The sequence below is a fragment of the Petromyzon marinus genome, chromosome 78 (assembly GCF_048934315.1).
Source record: "Petromyzon marinus isolate PM22_M1 ecotype Great Lakes invasive population chromosome 78, UKy_Petmar_22M1.pri1.0, whole genome shotgun sequence".
Taxonomy (NCBI): domain Eukaryota; kingdom Metazoa; phylum Chordata; class Hyperoartia; order Petromyzontiformes; family Petromyzontidae; genus Petromyzon; species Petromyzon marinus.
The window spans coordinates 3,435,638-3,458,671 of record NC_133744.1 but is presented as its reverse complement, the minus strand read 5'-3'; the positions used below and the strand labels follow the sequence as shown (position 1 = coordinate 3,458,671).

The 23,034-nt window shown below is 45.4% G+C and overlaps 1 protein-coding gene across 2 annotated transcripts in view; it reads right to left on the bottom strand.

The window, feature by feature from the left end:
* LOC142907371 (tyrosine-protein kinase FRK-like) overlaps nucleotides 1-18,520 on the bottom strand; it is a 41,642-nt gene extending 23,122 nt beyond the window's left edge. For both annotated transcript variants that reach the window (XM_076056848.1, XM_076056847.1), the window contains exon 1: nucleotides 18,286-18,520. The gene's annotated coding sequence lies outside the window, so the exon portion shown is untranslated. The remainder of the gene's footprint in view (nucleotides 1-18,285) is intronic.
* Between the last annotated feature and the right edge of the window lie 4,514 nt (nucleotides 18,521-23,034).

Genomic DNA, 23,034 nt, shown 5'->3' with positions numbered 1-23,034 from the left:
AACTCAGGTATAACTCAGAGATAACTCAGGTATAACTCAGGTATAACTCAGTTATAACTCAGAGATAACTCAGAGATAACTCAGGTATAACTCAGGTATAACTGAGGTATTACTCAGAGATAACTCAGATATAACTCAGGTATAACTCAGGTATAACTCAGGTATAACTCAGATATAACTCAGATATAACTCAGTTATAACTCGGAGATAACTCAGGTATAACTCAGAGATAACTCAGGTATAACTCAGATATAACTCAGATATAACTCAGGTATAACTCAGAGATAACTCAGGTATAACTCAGGTATAACTCAGGTATAACTGAGGTATTACTCAGAGATAACTCAGATATAACTCAGGTATAACTCAGGTATAACTCAGGTATAACTCAGATATAACTCAGATATAACTCAGTTATAACTCAGAGATAACTCAGGTATAACTCAGAGATAACTCAGGTATAACTCAGATATAACTCAGATATAGCTCAGGTATAACTCAGAGATAACTCAGGTATAACTCAGGTATAACTCAGATATAACTCAGATATAACTCAGTTATAACTCAGTTATAACTCAGATATAACTCAGTTATAACTCAGATATAACTCAGGTATAACTCAGAGTTAACTCAAATATAACTCAGTTATAACTCAGATATAACTCAGAGATAACTCAGATATAACTCAGGTATAACTCAGTTATAACTCAGGTATAACTCAGGTATAACTCAGAAATTACTCAGAGATAACTCAGATATAACTCAGGTATAACTCAGAGATAACTCAGGTATAACTCAGGTATAACTCAGTTATAACTCAGGTATAACTCAGAAATTACTCAGAGATAACTCAGATATAACTCAGACACCCACAGACACCCATAGAGACTCACAGAGACCCACAGAGACTCACAGAGACTCACAGAGACTCACAGAGACCCACAGAGACTCACAGAGACTCACAGACACACACAGATACCTACAGAGACCCACAGAGACCCACAGAGACCCACAGAGACCCACAGAGACACACAGAGACACACAGAGACTCACAGACACACACAGACACCCACAGAGACTCACAGAGACCCACAGACACCCACAGAGACCCACAGAGACTCACAGACACACACAGACACCCACAGAGACTCACAGAGACCCACAGACACCCACAGAGACTCACAGAGACCCACAGAGACTCACAGAGACCCACAGACACCCACAGAGACCCACAGAGACTCACAGACACACACAGACACCCACAGAGACTCACAGAGACTCACAGAGACCCACAGAGACCCACAGAGACTCACAGAGACTCACAGAGACTCACAGAGACCCACAGACACACACAGAGACCCACAGACACACACAGAGACCCACAGAGACCCACAGAGACTCACAGACACGCACAGAGACTCACAGAGACTCACAGAGACTCACAGAGACCCACAGACACCCACAGAGACTCACAGAGACCCACAGAGACTCACAGAGACTCACAGATACCTACAGAGACCCACAGAGACCCACAGAGACTCACAGACACCCACAGAGACCCACAGAGACCCACAGAGACCCACAGAGACTCACAGACACCCACAGAGACCCACAGAGACCCACAGACACCCACAGAGACCCACAGAGACTCACAGAGACTCACAGAGACTCACAGACACACACAGACACCCACACAGACACACAGAGACACACAGACACCCACAGAGACTCACAGAGACCCACAGAGACTCACAGAGACCCACAGACACTCACAGAGACCCACAGAGACTCACAGAGACGCACAGACACACACAGACACCCACACAGACACACAGACACCCACAGACACCCACAGAGACTCACAGAGACCCACAGAGACTCACAGAGACCCACAGACACTCACAGAGACCCACAGAGACTCACAGAGACGCACAGACACACACAGACACCCACAGAGACTCACATAGACCCACAGACACACACAGACACCCACAGAGACCCACAGAGACTCACAGAGACCCACAGACACCCACAGAGACCCACAGAGACTCACAGACACACACAGAGACACACAGACACACACAGACACCCACAGAGACCCACAGAGACCCACAGAGACCCACAGAGACCCACAGAGACCCACAGAGACTCACAGAGACGCACAGAGACTCACAGAGACCCACAGAGACCCACAGAGACACACAGAGACTCACAGAGACTCACAGACACATACAGAGACCCACAGACACCCACAGAGACCCACAGAGACCCACAGAGACCCACAGAGACTCACAGAGACGCACAGACACACACAGACACCCACAGACACCCACAGAGACCCATGCTCACAGCATCCAAATACCCGAAATGCGTGGTGGTGGTGGTGATTCTAAAATGTGGAGGAGAAAACTCGTAGGCCCTGGAGATAAAAAAAAATTCAGGGATTGAACCCACGACCTCCTGCGTACCAGGCGAGGTAGTCAACATCTCACAGGGTCCAGGGATATAACCCACGACCTCCTGTAGACCAGGCGAGGTAGTCAACATCTCACAGGGTCCAGGGATATAACCCACGACCTCCTGTATACCAGGCGAGGTAGTCAACATCTCACAGGGTCCAGGGATATAACCCACGACCTCCTGTGTACCAGGCGAGGTAGTCAACATCTCACAGGGTCCAGGGATCGAACCCACGACCTCCTGTGTACCAGGCGAGGTAGTCAACATCTCACAGGGTCCAGGGATATAACCCACGACCTCCTGTATACCAGGCGAGGTAGTCAACATCTCACAGGGTCCAGGGATATAACCCACGACCTCCTGTGTACCAGGCGAGGTAGTCAACATCTCACAGGGTCCAGGGATCGAACCCACGACCTCCTGCGTACCAGGGGAGGTAGTCAACATCTCACAGGGTCCAGGGATATAACCCACGACCTCCTGTAGACGAGGGGAGGTAGTCAACATCTCACATGGTCCAGGGATAGAACCCACGACCTCCTGTAGACCAGGCGAGGTAGTCAACATCTCACAGGGTCCAGGGATTGAACCCACGACCTCCTGTAGACCAGGCGAGGTAGTCAACATCTCACAGGGTCCAGGGATTGAACCCACGACCTCGTGTAGACCAGGCGAGGTAGCTCACAGGGTCCATGGATTGAACCCACGACCTCCTTCGTACCAGGCGAGGTAGTCAACATCTCAAAGGGTCCAGGGCTCGAACCCACGACGTCCTGTGTACCAGGCGAGGTAGTCAACATATCACAGGGTCCAGGGATTGAACCCACGACCTCCTGTGTACCAGGCGAGGTAGTCAACATCTCACAGGGTCCAGGGATATAACCCACGACCTCCTGTATACCAGGCGAGGTAGTCAACATCTCACAGGGTCCAGGGATATAACCCACGACCTCCTGTGTACCAGGCGAGGTAGTCAACATCTCACAGGGTCCAGGGATCGAACCCACGACCTCCTGCGTACCAGGGGAGGTAGTCAACATCTCACAGGGTCCAGGGATATAACCCACGACCTCCTGTAGACGAGGCGAGGTAGTCAACATCTCACAGGGTCCAGGGATAGAACCCACGACCTCCTGTAGACCAGGCGAGGTAGTCAACATCTCACAGGGTCCAGGGATTGAACCCACGACCTCCTGTAGACCAGGCGAGGTAGTCAACATCTCACAGGGTCCAGGGATTGAACCCACGACCTCGTGTAGACCAGGCGAGGTAGCTCACAGGGTCCATGGATTGAACCCACGACCTCCTTCGTACCAGGCGAGGTAGTCAACATCTCACAGGGTCCAGGGCTCGAACCCACGACGTCCTGTGTACCAGGCGAGGTAGTCAACATATCACAGGGTCCAGGGATTGAACCCACGACCTCCTGTGTACCAGGCGAGGTAGTCAACATCTCACAGGGTCCAGGGATATAACCCACGACCTCCTGTAGACCAGGCGAGGTAGTCAACATCTCACAGGGTCCAGGGATATAACCCACGACCTCCTGTAGACCAGGCGAGGTAGTCAACATCTCACAGGGTCCAGGGATCGAACCCACGACCTCCTGCGTACCAGGGGAGGTAGTCAACATCTCACAGGGTCCAGGGATATAACCCACGACCTCCTGTAGACGAGGCGAGGTAGTCAACATCTCACAGGGTCCAGGGATAGAACCCACGACCTCCTGTAGACCAGGCGAGGTAGTCAACATCTCACAGGGTCCAGGGATTGAACCCACGACCTCCTGTAGACCAGGCGAGGCAGTCAACATCTCACAGGGTCCAGGGATTGAACCCACGACCTCCTGTAGACCAGGCGAGGTAGCTCACAGGGTCCATGGATTGAACCCACGACCTCCTTCGTACCAGGCGAGGTAGTCAACATCTCACAGGGTCCAGGGATAGAACCCACGACCTCCTGTAGACCAGGCGAGGTAGTTAACATCTCACAGGGTCCAGGGCTCGAACCCACGACGTCCTGTGTACCAGGCGAGGTAGTCAACATCTCACAGGGTCCAGGGATTGAACCCACGACCTCCTGTGTACCAGGCGAGGTAGTCAACATCTCACAGGGTCCAGGGCTCGAACCCACGACGTCCTGTGTACCAGGCGAGGTAGTCAACATCTCACAGGGTTCAGGGCTCGAACCCACGACCTCCTGCGCACCAGGCGAGGTAGTCAACATCTCACAGGGTCTGTGATCGAACCCACGATCTCCTGTATACCAGGCGAGGTAGTCAACATCTCACAGGGTCCAGGGATTGAACGCACGACCTCCTGTGTACCAGGCGAGGTAGTCAACATCTCACAGGGTCCAGGGATTGAACGCACGACCTCCTGTGTACCAGGCGAGGTGGTCACCATCTCACAGGGTTCAGGGATCGAACCCACGACCTCCTGTGTACCAGGCGAGGTGGTCATCATCGGTGAATTCTTCGGTGGGACTTTGCCTGGTGCGATGCAGGCAATCTGTGTAGCTTCGTTCACATTGCACCTTGGACTTTGGACTGCTGCTGCTGTTGCTGAGTCTGGCAGTGCAAACGCAACTCAACTATAACTCATCTATAACTCAACTATAACTCAACTATAACTCATCTATAACTCAACTAAACTCAACTATAACTCAACTATAACTCATCTATAACTCAACTATAACTCAACTATAACTCAACTATAACTCAACTATAACTCAACTATAACTCAACTATAACTCAGTTATAACTCAGATATAACTCAGCAATAACTCAACTATAACTCATCTATAACTCAACTATAACTCAACTATAACTCAACTATAACTCAACTATAACTCAGATATAACTCAACTATAACTCAACTATAACTCATCTATAACTCAACTATAACTCAACTATAACTCATCTATAACTCAACTATAACTCAACTATAACTCAACTATAACTCAACTATAACTCAACTATAACTCAGCAATAACTCAACTATAACTCAACTATAACTCAACTATAACTCAACTATAACTCAACTATAACTCAACTATAACTCAACTATAACTCAACTATAACTCAGATATAACTCAGCTATAACTCGACTATAACTCGACTATAACTCAACTATAACTCAACTATAACTCAACTATAACTCAACTATAACTCAACTATAACTCAACAATAACTCAACTATAACTCAACTATAACTCAACTATAACTCAGCAATAACTCAACTATAACTCAACTATAACTCAACTATAACTCAGCAATAACTCAACTATAACTCAACTATAACTCAACTATAACTCAACTATAACTCAGATATAACTCAGCTGTAACTCAGCAATAACTCAGCTATAACTCAACTATAACTCAACTATAACTCAACTATAACTCAACTATAACTCAACTATAACTCAACTATAACTCAACTATAACTCAACTATAACTCAACTATAACTCAACTATAACTCAGATATAACTCAACTATAACTCAACTATAACTCAACTATAACTCAACTATAACTCAACTATAACTCAGCAATAACTCAGCAATAACTCAGTTATAACTCAGATATAACTCAGATATAACTCAGCTGTAACTCAACTATAACTCAGCTGTAACTCAACTATAACTCAACTATAACTCAGCTATAACTCAACTATAACTCAACTATAACTCAACTATAACTCAGCAATAACTCAACTATAACTCAACAATAACTCAACTATAACTCAACTATAACTCAACTATAACTCAACTATAACTCAACTATAACTCAACTATAACTCAGATATAACTCAACTATAACTCAACTATAACTCAACTATAACTCAACTATAACTCAACTATAACTCAGCAATAACTCAGTTATAACTCAGATATAACTCAGATATAACTCAGCTGTAACTCAACTATAACTCAGCTGTAACTCAACTATAACTCAACTATAACTCAGCTATAACTCAACTATAACTCAACTATAACTCAACTATAACTCAGCAATAACTCAACTATAACTCAACTATAACTCAACTATAACTCAGCTATAACTCAACTATAACTCAGCAATAACTCAACTATAACTCAACTATAACTCAGCTATAACTCAACTATAACTCAACTATAACTCAACTATAACTCAACTATAACTCAGCTATAACTCAACTATAACTCAACTATAACTCAACTATAACTCAACTATAACTCATCTATATCACAACTATAACTCAACTATAACTCATCTATAACTCAACTATAACTCAACTATAACTCAACTATAACTCATCTATAACTCAACTATAACTCAACTATAACTCAACTATAACTCAACTATAACTCAACTATAACTCAACTATAACTCAACTATAACTCATCTATAACTCAACTATAACTCAACTATAACTCATCTATAACTCAACTATAACTCAACTATAACTCAACTATAACTCAACTATAACTCAACTATAACTCAACTATAACTCATCTATAACTCAACTATAACTCAACTATAACTCATCTATAACTCAACTATAACTCAACTATAACTCAACTATAACTCATCTATAACTCAACTATAACTCAACTATAACTCAGCAATAACTCAACTATAACTCAACTATAACTCAACTATAACTCAACTATAACTCAACTATAACTCAACTATAACTCAGATATAACTCAGCTATAACTCGACTATAACTCAACTATAACTCAACTATAACTCAACTATAACTCAACTATAACTCAACTATAACTCAACTATAACTCAACTATAACTCAACTATAACTCAACTATAACTCAGCAATAACTCAACTATAACTCAACTATAACTCAACTATAACTCAGCAATAACTCAACTATAACTCAACTATAACTCAACTATAACTCAACTATAACTCAGCTATAACTCAGATATAACTCAACTATAACTCAACTATAACTCAACTATAACTCAACTATAACTCAGCTGTAACTCAACTATAACTCAACTATAACTCAACTATAACTCAACTATAACTCAACAATAACTCAACTATAACTCAACTATAACTCAACTATAACTCAACTATAACTGAACTATAACTCAGATATAACTCAACTATAACTCAACTATAACTCAACTATAACTCAGCAATAACTCAACTATAACTCAACTATAACTCATCTATAACTCAGATATAACTCAACTATAACTCAACTATAACTCAACTATAACTCAACTATAACTCAGATATAACTCAGATATAACTCAGATATAAGTCAACTATAACTCAACTATAATTCAACTATAACTCAACTATAACTCTAACTATAACTCAACTATAACTCAACTATAACTCAGCAATAACTCAACTTTAACTCAGCAATAACTCAACTATAACTCAACTATAACTCAGCTATAACTCAACTAAAACTCAACTATAACTCAGTTATAACTCAACTATAACTCAGATATAACTCAACTATAACTCAGATATAACTCAACTATAACTCAGATATAACTCAACTATAACTCAACTATAACTCAGCTATAACTCAACTATAACTCAACTATAACTCAACTATAACTCAACTATAACTCATCTATATCACAACTATAACTCAACTATAACTCATCTATAACTCAACTATAACTCAACTATAACTCAACTATAACTCATCTATAACTCAACTATAACTCAACTATAACTCAACTATAACTCAACTATAACTCAACTATAACTCAACTATAACTCATCTATAACTCAACTATAACTCAACTATAACTCATCTATAACTCAACTATAACTCAACTATAACTCAACTATAACTCAACTATAACTCAACTATAACTCAACTATAACTCAACTATAACTCATCTATAACTCAACTATAACTCAACTATAACTCATCTATAACTCAACTATAACTCAACTATAACTCAACTATAACTCATCTATAACTCAACTATAACTCAACTATAACTCAACTATAACTCATCTATAACTCAACTATAACTCAACTATAACTCAACTATAACTCAACTATAACTCAACTATAACTCATCTATAACTCAACTATAACTCAACTATAACTCATCTATAACTCAACTATAACTCAACTATAACTCAACTATAACTCAACTATAACTCAACTATAACTCAACTATAACTCATCTATAACTCAACTATAACTCAACTATAACTCATCTATAACTCAACTATAACTCAACTATAACTCAACTATAACTCATCTATAACTCAACTATAACTCAACTATAACTCAGCAATAACTCAACTATAACTCAACTATAACTCAACTATAACTCAACTATAACTCAACTATAACTCAACTATAACTCAGATATAACTCAGCTATAACTCGACTATAACTCAACTATAACTCAACTATAACTCAACTATAACTCAACTATAACTCAACTATAACTCAACTATAACTCAACTATAACTCAACTATAACTCAACTATAACTCAGCAATAACTCAACTATAACTCAACTATAACTCAACTATAACTCAGCAATAACTCAACTATAACTCAACTATAACTCAACTATAACTCAACTATAACTCAGCTATAACTCAGATATAACTCAACTATAACTCAACTATAACTCAACTATAACTCAACTATAACTCAGCTGTAACTCAACTATAACTCAACTATAACTCAACTATAACTCAACTATAACTCAACAATAACTCAACTATAACTCAACTATAACTCAACTATAACTCAACTATAACTGAACTATAACTCAGATATAACTCAACTATAACTCAACTATAACTCAACTATAACTCAGCAATAACTCAACTATAACTCAACTATAACTCATCTATAACTCAGATATAACTCAACTATAACTCAACTATAACTCAACTATAACTCAACTATAACTCAGATATAACTCAGATATAACTCAGATATAAGTCAACTATAACTCAACTATAATTCAACTATAACTCAACTATAACTCTAACTATAACTCAACTATAACTCAACTATAACTCAGCAATAACTCAACTTTAACTCAGCAATAACTCAACTATAACTCAACTATAACTCAGCTATAACTCAACTAAAACTCAACTATAACTCAGTTATAACTCAACTATAACTCAGATATAACTCAACTATAACTCAGATATAACTCAACTATAACTCAGATATAACTCAACTATAACTCAGATATAACTCAGCTATAACTCAACTATAACTCATCTATAACTCAACTATAACTCAACTATAACTCAACTATAACTCAACTATAACTCAACTATAACTCAACTATAACTCAACTATAACTCAGCTATAACTCAACTATAACTCAACTATAACTCAACTATAACTCAACTATAACTCAACTATAACTCAGCAATAACTCAACTATAACTCAACTATAACTCAACTATAACTCAGCTATAACTCAACAATAACTCAGCTATAACTCAACTATAACTCAACTATAACTCAACTATAACTCAGCTATAACTCAACTATAACTCAACTATAACTCAACTATAACTCAACTATAACTCAACTATAACTCAACTATAACTCAACTATAACTCAGATATAACTCAACTATAACTCAACTATAACTCAACTATAACTCAACTATAACTCAACTATAACTCAGCAATAACTCAGCAATAACTCAGTTATAACTCAGATATAACTCAGATATAACTCAGCTGTAACTCAACTATAACTCAGCTGTAACTCAACTATAACTCAACTATAACTCAGCTATAACTCAACTATAACTCAACTATAACTCAACTATAACTCAGCAATAACTCAACTATAACTCAACAATAACTCAACTATAACTCAACTATAACTCAACTATAACTCAACTATAACTCAACTATAACTCAGATATAACTCAACTATAACTCAACTATAACTCAACTATAACTCAACTATAACTCAACTATAACTCAGCAATAACTCAGTTATAACTCAGATATAACTCAGATATAACTCAGCTGTAACTCAACTATAACTCAGCTGTAACTCAACTATAACTCAACTATAACTCAGCTATAACTCAACTATAACTCAACTATAACTCAACTATAACTCAGCAATAACTCAACTATAACTCAACTATAACTCAACTATAACTCAGCTATAACTCAACTATAACTCAGCAATAACTCAACTATAACTCAACTATAACTCAGCTATAACTCAACTATAACTCAACTATAACTCAACTATAACTCAACTATAACTCAGCTATAACTCAACTATAACTCAACTATAACTCAACTATAACTCAACTATAACTCATCTATAACTCAACTATAACTCAACTATAACTCATCTATAACTCAACTGTAACTCAACTATAACTCAAGTATAACTCAACTATAACTCAACTATAACTCAACTATAACTCAACTATAACTCATCTATAACTCAACTATAACTCAACTATAACTCATCTATAACTCAACTATAACTCAACTATAACTCAACTATAACTCAACTATAACTCAACTATAACTCAACTATAACTCATCTATAACTCAACTATAACTCAACTATAACTCATCTATAACTCAACTATAACTCAACTATAACTCATCTATAACTCAACTATAACTCAACTATAACTCAGCAATAACTCAACTATAACTCAACTATAACTCAACTATAACTCAACTATAACTCAACTATAACTCAACTATAACTCAGATATAACTCAGCTATAACTCGACTATAACTCAACTATAACTCAACTATAACTCAACTATAACTCAACTATAACTCAACTATAACTCAGCAATAACTCAGCAATAACTCAACTATAACTCAACTATAACTCAGCTATAACTTAACTATAACTCAGCTGTAACTCAACTATAACTCAACTATAACTCAACTATAACTCAACTATAACTCAACTATAACTCAACTATAACTCAGCAATAACTCAGCAATAACTCAACTATAACTCAACTATAACTCAACAATAACTCAACTATAACTCAGTTATAACTCAACTATAACTCAACTATAACTCAACTATAACTCAACAATAACTCAGCAATAACTCAACTATAACTCAGCTGTAACTCAACTATAACTCAACTATAACTCATCTATAACTCAACTATAACTCAACTATAACTCATCTATAACTCAACTATAACTCAACTATAACTCAGCAATAACTCAACTATAACTCAACTATAACTCAACTATAACTCAACTATAACTCAACTATAACTCAACTATAACTCAGATATAACTCAGCTATAACTCGACTATAACTCAACTATAACTCAACTATAACTCAACTATAACTCAACTATAACTCAACTATAACTCAGCAATAACTCAGCAATAACTCAACTATAACTCAACTATAACTCAGCTATAACTTAACTATAACTCAGCTGTAACTCAACTATAACTCAACTATAACTCAACTATAACTCAACTATAACTCAACTATAACTCAACTATAACTCAGCAATAACTCAGCAATAACTCAACTATAACTCAACTATAACTCAACAATAACTCAACTATAACTCAGTTATAACTCAACTATAACTCAACTATAACTCAACTATAACTCAACAATAACTCAGCAATAACTCAACTATAACTCAGCTGTAACTCAACTATAACTCAACTATAACTCAGCTGTAACTCAACTATAACTCAACTATAACTCAACTATAACTCAGCAATAACTCAGCAATAACTCAACTATAACTCAACTATAACTCATCTATAACTCAACTATAACTCAGTTATAACTCAGTCATAACTCAACTATAACTCAGTTATAACTCAACTATAACTCAACTATAACTCAACTATAACTCAACTATAACTCAGTTATAACTCAGTCATAACTCAACTATAACTCAGTTATAACTCAACTATAACTCAACTATAACTCAGCTATAACTCAGTCATAACTCAACTATAACTCACCCATAACTCAGCAATAACTCAGTTATAACTCAACTATAACTCATCTATAACTCAACTATAACTCAGCTATAACTCAGTCATAACTCAACTATAACTCAGTTATAACTCAACTATAACTCAGCTATAACTCAGCAATACCTCACTCATGCAGGAGGAGGTCACGTGACAGACCCAGCATGTGCCATGCGTTGCACTGCTGTGCCAGGCTAGGTGCATCAATGTGGTGACTGGCAGATGCACCACCTGTGCCCCCTACTGTGCCAACTCAGAGAGAAGGAGAGGGTGGTGGTGGTGGTGGTGGTGGTGTTAGTGGTGGTGGTGGTGGTGGTGTTAGTAGTGGTTGTGGTGGTGGTTGTGGTGGTGGTGTTACTGGTGGTGTTAGTGGTGGTGTTAGTGGTGGTTGTGGTGGTGGTGGTGTTACTGGTGGTGGTGGTGTTAGTGGTGGTGGTGGTAGTGGTGGTGGTGTTAGTGGTGGTGTTAGTGGTGGTGGTGGTGGTGTTAGTGGTGGTTGTGGTGGTGGTGGTGGTGGTGGTGTTAGTGGTGGTGGTGGTGGTGTTAGTGGTGGTGTTAGTGGTGGTTGTGGTGGTGGTGGTGGTGGTGTTAGTGGTGGTTGTGGTGGTGGTGGTGGTGGTGGTGGTGGTGTTAGTGGTGGTTGTGGTGGTGGTGGTGTTAGTGGTGGTGGTGGTGTTAGTGGTGGTGGTGTTAGTGGTGGTGGTGGTGTTAGTGGTGGTGGTGGTGGTTGTGATGGTGGTGTTAGTGGTGGTGTTAGTGGTGGTGTTAGTGGTGGTTGTGGTGGTGGTGGTGGTGTTAGTGGTGGTGGTGGTAGTGGTGGTGTTAGTGGTGGTTGTGGTGGTGGTGTTAGTGGTGGTGGTGTTAGTGGTGGTGGTGGTGGTGGTGTTAGTGGTGGTGTTAGTGGTGGTTGTGGTGGTGGTGTTACTGGTGGTGGTGGTGTTAGTGGTGGTGGTGTTAGTGGTGGTGGTGGTGGTGGTTTTAGTGGTGTTAGTGGTGGTGGTTGTGGTGGTGGTGTTAGTGGTGGTGGTTGTGGTGGTGGTGTTAGTGGTGGTGGTGGTGGTGTTAGTGGTGGTGTTAGTGGTGGTGGTGGTGGTGGTGTTAGTGGTGGTGGTGGTGGTGGTGTTAGTGGTGGTGGTGGTAGTGGTGGTGGTGGTGTTAGTGGTGGTGGTGTTAGTGGTGGTGTTAGTGGTGGTGGTGGTGGTAGTGTTAGTGGTGGTATTAGTGGTGGTGGTGGTGTTAGTGGTGGTGGTGGTGGTGTTAGTGGTGGTGTTAGTGGTGGTGTTAGTGGTGGTGGTGGTGGTGTTAGTGGTGGTGGTAGTGGTGGTGGTTGTGGTGGTGGTGGTATTAGTGGTGGTGGTGTTAGTGGTGGTGGTGGTGTTAGTGGTGGTGTTAGTGGTGGTGGTGGTAGTGGTGGTGGTGTTAGTGGTGGTGGTGGTGTTAGTGGTGGTGTTAGTGGTATTAGTGGTGGTGGTGTTAGTGGTGGTGGTGGTGGTGGTGTTAGTGGTGTTAGTGGTGGTGGTGTTAGTGGTGGTGGTGGTGGTGGTGTTAGTGGTGTTAGTGGTGGTGTTAGTGGTGTTAGTGGTGGTGGTGTTAGTGGTGGTGGTGGTGTTAGTGGTGGTGTTAGTGGTGGTAGTGGTGGTGGTGTTAGTGGTGGTGGTGGTGTTAGTGGTGGTGGTGGTGGTGTTAGTGGTGGTGTTAGTGGTGGTGGTGGTGGTGTTAGTGGTGGTGGTAGTGGTGGTGTTAGTGGTGGTGGTGGTGTTAGTGGTGAAGTTAGTGGTGATGGTGTTAGTGGTGGTGGTGTTAGTGGTGGTGGTGGTGGTGGTGGTGTTAGTGGTGGTATTAGTGGTGGTGGTGGTGTTAGTGGTGGTGTTAGTGGTGGTGGTGTTAGTGGTGGTGGTGGTGGTGGTGGTGTTAGTGGTGGTATTAGTGGTGGTAGTGGTGGTGGTGGTGGTGTTAGTGGTGGTAGTGGTGGTGGTGTTAGTGGTGGTGGTGGTGGTGTTAGTGGTGGTGTTAGTGGTGGTGGTGGTGGTGTTAGTGGTGGTGTTAGTGGTGGTGGTGGTGGTGGTGTTAGTGGTGGTGGTGTTAGTGGTGGTGGTGGTGGTGGTGTTAGTGGTGGTGTTAGTGGTATTAGTGGTGGTGGTGTTAGTGGTGGTGGTGGTGGTGGTGGTGTTAGTGGTGGTAGTGGTGGTGGTGTTAGTGGTGGTGGTGGTGTTAGTGGTGGTAGTGGTGGTGGTGTTAGTGGTGGTGGTGTTAGTGGTGGTGTTAGTGGTGGTGGTGTTAGTGGTGGTATTAGTGGTGGTGGTGGTGGTGGTGTTAGTGGTGGTGGTGGTGGTGTTAGTGGTGTTAGTGGTGGTGGTGTTAGTGGTGGTGGTGGTGGTGTTAGTGGTGGTGGTGGTGGTGTTAGTGGTGGTGTTAGTGGTGGTGGTGGTGGTGTTAGTGGTGAAGTTAGTGGTAGTGTTAGTGGTGGTGGTGGTGGTATTAGTGGTGGTGTTAGTGGTGGTGGTGGTGTTAGTGGTGGTGGTGTTAGTGGTGGTTGTGGTGGTGGTGTTACTGGTGGTGTTAGTGGTGGTGGTGGTGGTGTTACTGGTGGTGGTGGTGTTAGTGGTGGTGTTAGTGGTGGTGGTGGTGGTGGTTTTAGTGGTGTTAGTGGTGGTGGTTGTGGTGGTGGTGTTAGTGGTGGTGGTGGTGGTGTTAGTGGTGGTGTTAGTGGTGGTGGTGGTGGTGTTAGTGGTGGTGTTAGTGGTGGTGGTGGTAGTGGTGGTGGTGGTGTTAGTGGTGGTGGTGTTAGTGGTGGTGGTGGTGTTAGTGGTGGTGGTGGTAGTGGTGGTGGTGTTAGTGGTGGTGTTAGTGGTGGTGGTGGTGTTAGTGGTGGTTGTGGTGGTGGTTGTGGTGTTAGTGGTGGTGTTAGTGGTGGTTGTGGTGGTGGTGGTGTTACTGGTGGTGGTGGTGTTAGTGGTGGTGGTGGTAGTGGTGGTGGTGTTAGTGGTGGTGTTAGTGGTGGTGGTGGTGTTAGTGGTGGTGGTGGTGGTGGTGGTGTTAGTGGTGGTGTTAGTGGTGGTTGTGGTGGTGGTGGTGTTAGTGGTGGTTGTGGTGGTGGTGGTGGTGGTGGTGTTAGTGGTGGTTGTGGTGGTGGTGGTGTTAGTGGTGGTTGTGGTGGTGGTGGTGGTGTTAGTGGTGGTGTTAGTGGTGGTGTTAGTGGTGGTGTTAGTGGTGGTTGTGGTGGTGGTGGTGGTGTTAGTGGTGGTGGTGGTAGTGGTGGTGTTAGTGGTGGTTGTGGTGGTGGTGTTAGTGGTGGTGGTGTTAGTGGTGGTGGTGGTGGTGGTGTTAGTGGTGGTGTTAGTGGTGGTTGTGGTGGTGGTGTTACTGGTGGTGGTGTTAGTGGTGGTGGTGTTAGTGGTGGTGGTGGTGGTGGTGTTACTGGTGGTGGTGGTGTTAGTGGTGGTGGTGTTAGTGGTGGTGGTGGTGGTGGTGGTTTTAGTGGTGTTAGTGGTGGTGGTTGTGGTGGTGGTGTTAGTGGTGGTGGTGGTGGTGTTAGTGGTGGTGTTAGTGGTGGTGGTGGTGGTGTTAGTGGTGGTGGTGGTAGTGGTGGTGGTGGTGTTAGTGGTGGTGGTGTTAGTGGTGGTGTTAGTGGTGGTGGTGGTGGTGGTAGTGTTAGTGGTGGTATTAGTGGTGGTGGTGGTGTTAGTGGTGGTGGTGGTGTTAGTGGTGGTGTTAGTGGTGGTGTTAGTGGTGGTGGTGGTGGTGTTAGTGGTGGTGGTAGTGGTGGTGGTTGTGGTAGTGGTGGTGGTGGTGGTGGTATTAGTGGTGGTGGTGTTAGTGGTGGTGGTGGTGTTAGTGGTGGTGTTAGTGGTGGTGGTGGTAGTGGTGGTGGTGTTAGTGGTGGTGGTGGTGTTAGTGGTGGTGTTAGTGGTATTAGTGGTGGTGGTGTTAGTGGTGGTGGTGGTGTTAGTGGTGGTGGTGGTGTTAGTGGTGAAGTTAGTGGTGGTGGTGTTAGTGGTGGTGGTGTTAGTGGTGGTGGTGGTGGTGGTGTTAGTGGTGGTGGTGGTGGTGTTAGTGGTGGTGTTAGTGGTGGTGGTGGTGTTAGTGGTGGTGTTAGTGGTGGTGGTGGTGGTGTTAGTGTTGGTGGTGTTAGTGGTGGTGGTGGTGGTGGTGTTAGTGGTGGTGTTAGTGGTATTAGTGGTGGTGGTGTTAGTGGTGGTGGTGGTGGTGGTGTTAGTGGTGGTAGTGGTGGTGGTGTTAGTGGTGGTGGTGGTGTTAGTGGTGGTGTTAGTGGTGGTAGTGGTGGTGGTGTTAGTGGTGGTGGTGTTAGTGGTGGTGTTAGTGGTGGTGGTGTTAGTGGTGGTATTAGTGGTGGTGGTGTTAGTGGTGGTGGTGGTGGTGTTAGTGGTGTTAGTGGTGGTGGTGTTAGTGGTGGTGGTGGTGGTGTTAGTGGTGGTGGTGGTGGTGTTAGTGGTGGTGTTAGTGGTGGTGGTGGTGTTAGTGGTGAAGTTAGTGGTGGTGTTAGTGGTGGTGTTAGTGGTGGTGGTGGTGGTGTTAGTGGTGGTGGTGTTAGTGGTGGTGGTGGTGTTAGTGGTGGTGTTAGTGGTGGTGTTAGTGGTGGTGTTAGTGGTGGTGGTGGTGGTGAAGTTAGTGGTGAAGTTAGTGGTGGTGTTAGTGGTGGTGTTAGTGGTGGTGGTGGTGGTGTTAGTGGTGGTTTTAGTGGTGGTGTTAGTGGTGGTGGTGTTAGTGGTGGTGGTGTTAGTGGTGGTGTTAGTGGTGGTGGTGTTAGTGGTGGTATTAGTGGTGGTGGTGGTGGTGGTGTTAGTGGTGGTATTATTGGTGGTGGTGTTAGTGGTGGTGGTGTTAGTGGTGGTGGTGGTGGTGTTAGTGGTGTTAGTGGTGGTGTTAGTGGTGGTGTTAGTGGTGGTGTTAGTGGTGGTGGTGGTGGTGGTGGTAGTGGTGGTGGTGTTAGTGGTGGTGGTGGTGGTGTTAGTGGTGGTGTTAGTGGTGGTGTTAGTGGTGGTGGTGGTGGTGTTAGTGGTGGTGTTAGTGGTGGTGTTAGCTGTGGTGGTGGTGTTAGTGGTGGTGTTAGTGGTGGTGTTAGTGGTGGTGGTGGTGGTGTTAGTGGTGGTGTTAGTGGTGGTGTTAGTGGTAGTGGTGATGTTACTGGTGGTGTTAGCTGTGGTGGTGGTGGTGGTGGTTGTTGTGGTGGTGGTGGTTTTTGTGGTTGTGGTGGTGGTAGTGTTAGTGGTGGTGGTGGTTGTTGTGATGGTGGTGGTGGTTCTTGTGATGGTGTTGTTGTGATGGTGGTTGTTGTGATGGTGTTGGTGGTTGTTGTGGTTGTGGTGGTGGTAGTGTTGGTGGTGGTGGTAGTGGTGGTGGTTGTTGTGATTGTGGTGATTGTGGTGGTTGTTGTGATGGTGTTGGTGTTGTTGTTGTGGTTGGTGGTGGTGGTGGTTGTTGTTGTGGTTGTTGTGATGGTGTTGTTGTTGTGGTTGGTGGTGGTGGTGGTGTTGGTTGTTGTTGTGTTTGTTGTGATGGTGTTGTTGGTGGTGGTGGTTGTTGTTGTGATGGTGGTGGTGGTTGTTGGTTGTTGTTGTTGTTGTGATGGTGGTGGTTGTTGTTGTGGTTGGTGGTGGTGGTGGTTGTAGTGTTAGTGGTGGTGGTGGTTGTTGTGGTTGTGGTGGTGGTAGTGTTGGTGGTGGTGGTAGTGGTGGTGGTTGTTGTGATTGTGGTGATTGTGGTGGTTGTTGTGTTGGTGTTGTTGTTGGTGTTGGTGGTTGTTGTTGTGATGATGGTGGTGGTGGTTGTTGTTGGTTGTTGTTGTTGTGATGATGGTTGTTGTGGTTGTTGTTCTTACTGTCTGTGTCTCTCTCCACTCGTTCACCAGGAAGTCTTTTGCCCACCTGGGTGACGTCACACACCTGCGTGACGTCACCGACAAGTGGCCTCACGCTTCCCCATAGACAAAGCTCTCCCAGGTAGCCTCTAGTAGGGCTGTAGGGGCAAGTGCTGAGACACAGACAAAGCTCCCCCAGGTAGCCTCTATCAGAGCTGTAGGGGCAAGTGCTGTCACACAAAGCTCCCCCAGGTAGCCTCTAGCAGGGCTGTAGGGGCAAGTGCTGAGACACAGACACACAGACAAAGCTCCCCCAGGTATCCTCTAGCAGGGCTGTAGGGGCAAGTGCTGAGACACAGACAAAGCTCCCCCAGGTAGCCTCTATCAGAGCTGGTGGGGCAAGTGCTGTCACACAAAGCTCCCCCAGGTAGCCTCTAGCAGGGCTGTAGGGGCAAGTGCTGAGACACAGACACACAGACAAAGCTCCCCCAGGTAGCCTCTAGCAGGGCTGTAGGGGCAAGTGCTGTCACACAGACGCAGACAAAGCTCCCCCAGGTAGCCTCTAGCAGGGCTGTAGGGGCAAGTGCTGAGACACAGACAAAGGTCCCCCAGGTAGCCTATAGCAGGGCTGTAGGGGCAAGTGCTGTCACACAGACAAAGCTCCCCCAGGTAGCCTCTAACAGGGCTGTAGGGGCAAGTGCTGTCACACAGACAAAGCTCCCCCAGGTAGCCTCTAGCAGGGCTGTAGGGGCAAGTGCTGAGACACATACAAAGCTTCCCCAGGTAGCCTCTAGCAGGACTGTAGGGGCAAGTGCTGTCACACAGACAAAGCTCCCCCAGGTAGCCTCTAGCAGGGCTGTAGGGGCAAGTGCTGAGACACAGACAGAGACAAAGCTCTCCCAGGTAGCCTCTAGCAGGGCTGTAGGGGCAAGTGCTGAGACACAGACAAAGCTCCCCTAGGTAGCCTCTAGCAGGGCTGTAGGGGCAAGTGCTGAGACACAGACACAGCTCCCCAGGTAGCCTCTAGCAGGGCTGTAGGGGCAAGTGCTGTCACACAGACACAGACAAAACTCCCCCAGGTAGCCTCTAGCAGGGCTGTAGGGGCAAGTGTAGTCACTCACACAGACAAAGCTCCCCCAGGTAGCCTCTAGCAGGGCTGTAGGGGCAAGTGCTGAGACACAGACAGAGACAAAGCTCTCCCAGGTAGCCTCTAGCAGGGCTGTAGGGGCAAGTGCTGTCACACAGACAAAGATCCCCCAGGTAGCCTCTAGCAGGGCTGTAGGGGCAAGTGCTGTCACTCAGACACAGACAAAGCTCCCCCAGGTAGCCTCTAGCAGGGCTGCAGGGGCAAGTGCTGAGACACAGACAAAGCTCCCCCAGGTAGCCTGTAGCAGGGCTGTAGGGGCAAGTGCTGTCACACAGACAAAGATCCCCCAGGTAGCCTCTAGCAGGGCTGTAGGGGCAAGTGCTGTCACTCAGACACAGACAAAGCTCCCCCAGGTAGCCTCTAGCAGGGCTGCAGGGGCAAGTGCTGACACACAGACAAATCTCCCCCAGGTAGCCTCTAGCAGGGCTGTAGGGGCAAGTGCTGTCACACAGACACAGACAAAGCTTCCCCAGGTAGCCTCTAGTACGGCTGTAAGGGCAAGTGCTGTTACTCACACAGACAAAGCTCCCCCAGGTAGTCTCTAACAGGGCTGTAGGGGCAAGTGCTGTCACACACAGACAAAGCTCCCCCAGGTAGTCTCTAGTAGGGCTGTAGGGGCAAGTGCTGAGACACAGACAAAGCTCCCCCAGGTAGCCTCTAGCAGGGCTGTAGGGGCAAGTGGCTGTCACACAGACACAGACAAAGCTCCCCCAGGTAGCCTCTAGCAGGGCTGTAGGGGCAAGTGCTGAGACACGGACAAAGCTCCCCCAGGTAGCCTCTAGCAGGGCTGTAGGGGCAAGTGCTGAGACACAGACAGAGACAAAGCTCTCCCAGGTAGCCTCTAGCAGAGCTGTAGGGGCAAGTGCTGAGACACAGAAAAGCTCTCCCAGGTAGCCTCTAGCCGAGCTGTAGGGGCAAGTGCTGAGACACAGACAAAGCTCTCCCAAGTAGCCTGTAGCAGGGCTGTAGGGGCAAGTGCTGTCACACACACACAGACAAAGCTCCCCCAGGTAGCTTCTAGCAGAGCTGTAGGGGCAAGTGCTGAGACACAGACAGAGACAAAGCTCTCCCAGGTAGCCTCTAGCAGAGCTGTAGGGGCAAGTGCTGAGACACAGAAAAGCTCTCCCAGGTAGCCTCTAGCAGAGCTGTAGGGGCAAGTGCTGAGACACAGACAAAGCTCTCCCAGGTAGCCTGTAGCAGGGCTGTAGGGGCAAGTGCTGTCACACACACACAGACAAAGCTCCCCCAGGTAGCTTCTAGCAGAGCTGTAGGGGCAAGTGCTGTCACACAGACAAAGCTCCCCCATGTAGCCTGTAGCAGGACTGTAGGGGCAAGTGCTGTCACACACAGACAAAGCTCCCCCAGGTAGCCTCTAGCAGGGCTGTAGGGGCAAGTGCTGAGACACAGACAAATCTCCCCCAGGTAGCCTCTAGCAGGGCTGTAGGGGGCAAGTGCTGTCACACAGACAAAGCTCCCCCAGGTAGCCTCTAACAGGGCTGTAGGGGCAAGTGCAGTTACACACACAGACAAAGCTCCCCCGGGGAGCCTCTAGCAGGGCTGTAGGGGCAAGTGCAGTCACACACACAGACAAAGCTCCCCCAGGTAGCCTCTAGCAGAGCTGTAGGGGCAAGTGGCTGTCACACAGACACAGACAAAGCTCCCCCAGGTAGCCTCTAGCAGGGCTGTAGGGGCAAGTGCTGAGACACAGACAAAGCTCCCCCAGGTAGCCTCTAGCAGAGCTGTAGGGGCAAGTGCTGAGACACAGACAAAGCACTTGCCCCTACAGCCCTGCTAGAGGCTACCTGGGGGAGCTTTGTCTGTGTGTGTGACACTGCACTTGCCCCTACAGCCCTGCTAGAGGCTACCTGGGGGAGCTTTGTCTGTGTGTATATATAACAGCACTTGCCCCTACAGCCCTGCTAGAGGCTACCTGGGAGAGCGTTGTCTTTAGTGATGATGGTGATGATGATTGTGGTAGTGATGATGGTGGTGATGGTGATGATGGTGATGATGATGGTGATTATGGTGATGATGATGGTGATGATGGTGATGATGGTGATGATGGTGGTGATGGTGATGATGGTGGTGGTGGTGATGATGATGGTGATGATGGTGATGGTGGTGATGATGGTGATGATGGTGATGATGGTGTTGATGATGATGGTGATGATGGTGATGATGATGGTGATGGTGATAATGATAATGGTGATGATGATGGTGATGATGATGGTGATGATGGTGATGATGATGATGGTGGTGATGATGGTGATGGTGGTGATGATGATGATGGTGATGATGGTGGTGGTGGTTATGTTGGTGATGGTGGGGACGGTGATGGTGATGGTGATGATGGTGATGCTGATGACGGTGATGATGATGATGGTGATGATGGTGATGGTGATGATGGTGGTGATGATGATGATGGTGGTGATGATGGTGTTGGTGATGATGGTGGTGATGATGATGGTGATAATGGTGATGATGATGGTGGTTATGTTGGTGATGGTGGTGACGGTGGTGGTGATGGTGGTGATGATGATGGTGATGATGGTGATGATGAAGGTGATGATGATGGTGGTGATGGTGATGATGATGATGGTGGTGATGATGGTGATGGTGGTGATGATGATGATGGTGATGATGGTGGTGATGGTTATGTTGGTGATGGTGGGGACGGTGATGGTGATGGTGATGATGGTGATGGTGATGATGGTGGTGATGATGATGATGATGGTGGTGATGATGGTGTTGGTGATGATGGTGGTGATGATGATGGTGATAATGGTGATGATGATGGTGGTTATGTTGGTGATGGTGGTGACGGTGGTGGTGATGGTGGTGATGATGATCGTGGTGATGGTGGTGATGCTGGTGATGATGAAGGTGATGATGATGGTGATGATGATGGTGATGATGGTGGTGATGATGATGATGGTGATGATGATGGTGATGATGGTGATGGTGATGATGATGGTGATGATGGTGATGATGATGGTGATGATGGTAATGATGATGGTGATGATGATGATGATGTGTCCACCACACACAAAGTCGTTTTTCTCGGGCAACTTTATTGTTCCATCATCACCATCATCAACATCATCACCATCATCACCATCATCATCACCATTATCATCATCATCACCACAATCATCACCACCATCACCATCATCACCACCATCACCACCATCATCACCACCACCATCACCACCATCACCACCATCACCACTACTACCATCATCTGTGTGTGTCTGTGTGTCTGTGGGCTAAGCGGGCGCGGCACGGGCTAGAGAAGAGATGGAGTGATGTGGTACAGGAGGACGTGGAGCTGAGTGGACTTGCCGATGACTGGTACCAGCGGTGTCAAGATCGGCCTCTGTGGAGGAGGCTCGTGAAGGATGCTACTGGGCAGTTGGAGGCAGTCGCCCTCCAACAACAACGGAGGGCGGAGGAGCGACGCTCACAACAACGAGCGGAGCGCCGGGTGGCTAAAGCACAGCAGGTTGGCACAGTAGGGGGCACAGGTGGTGCATCAGCCAGTCATCTCAGTCAGTCGACCCGTGGCACCTGCTGGGTCTGCCCCGTGACCTCCTGCCAGCGGGCGTTCGACACTTCACGTGGCC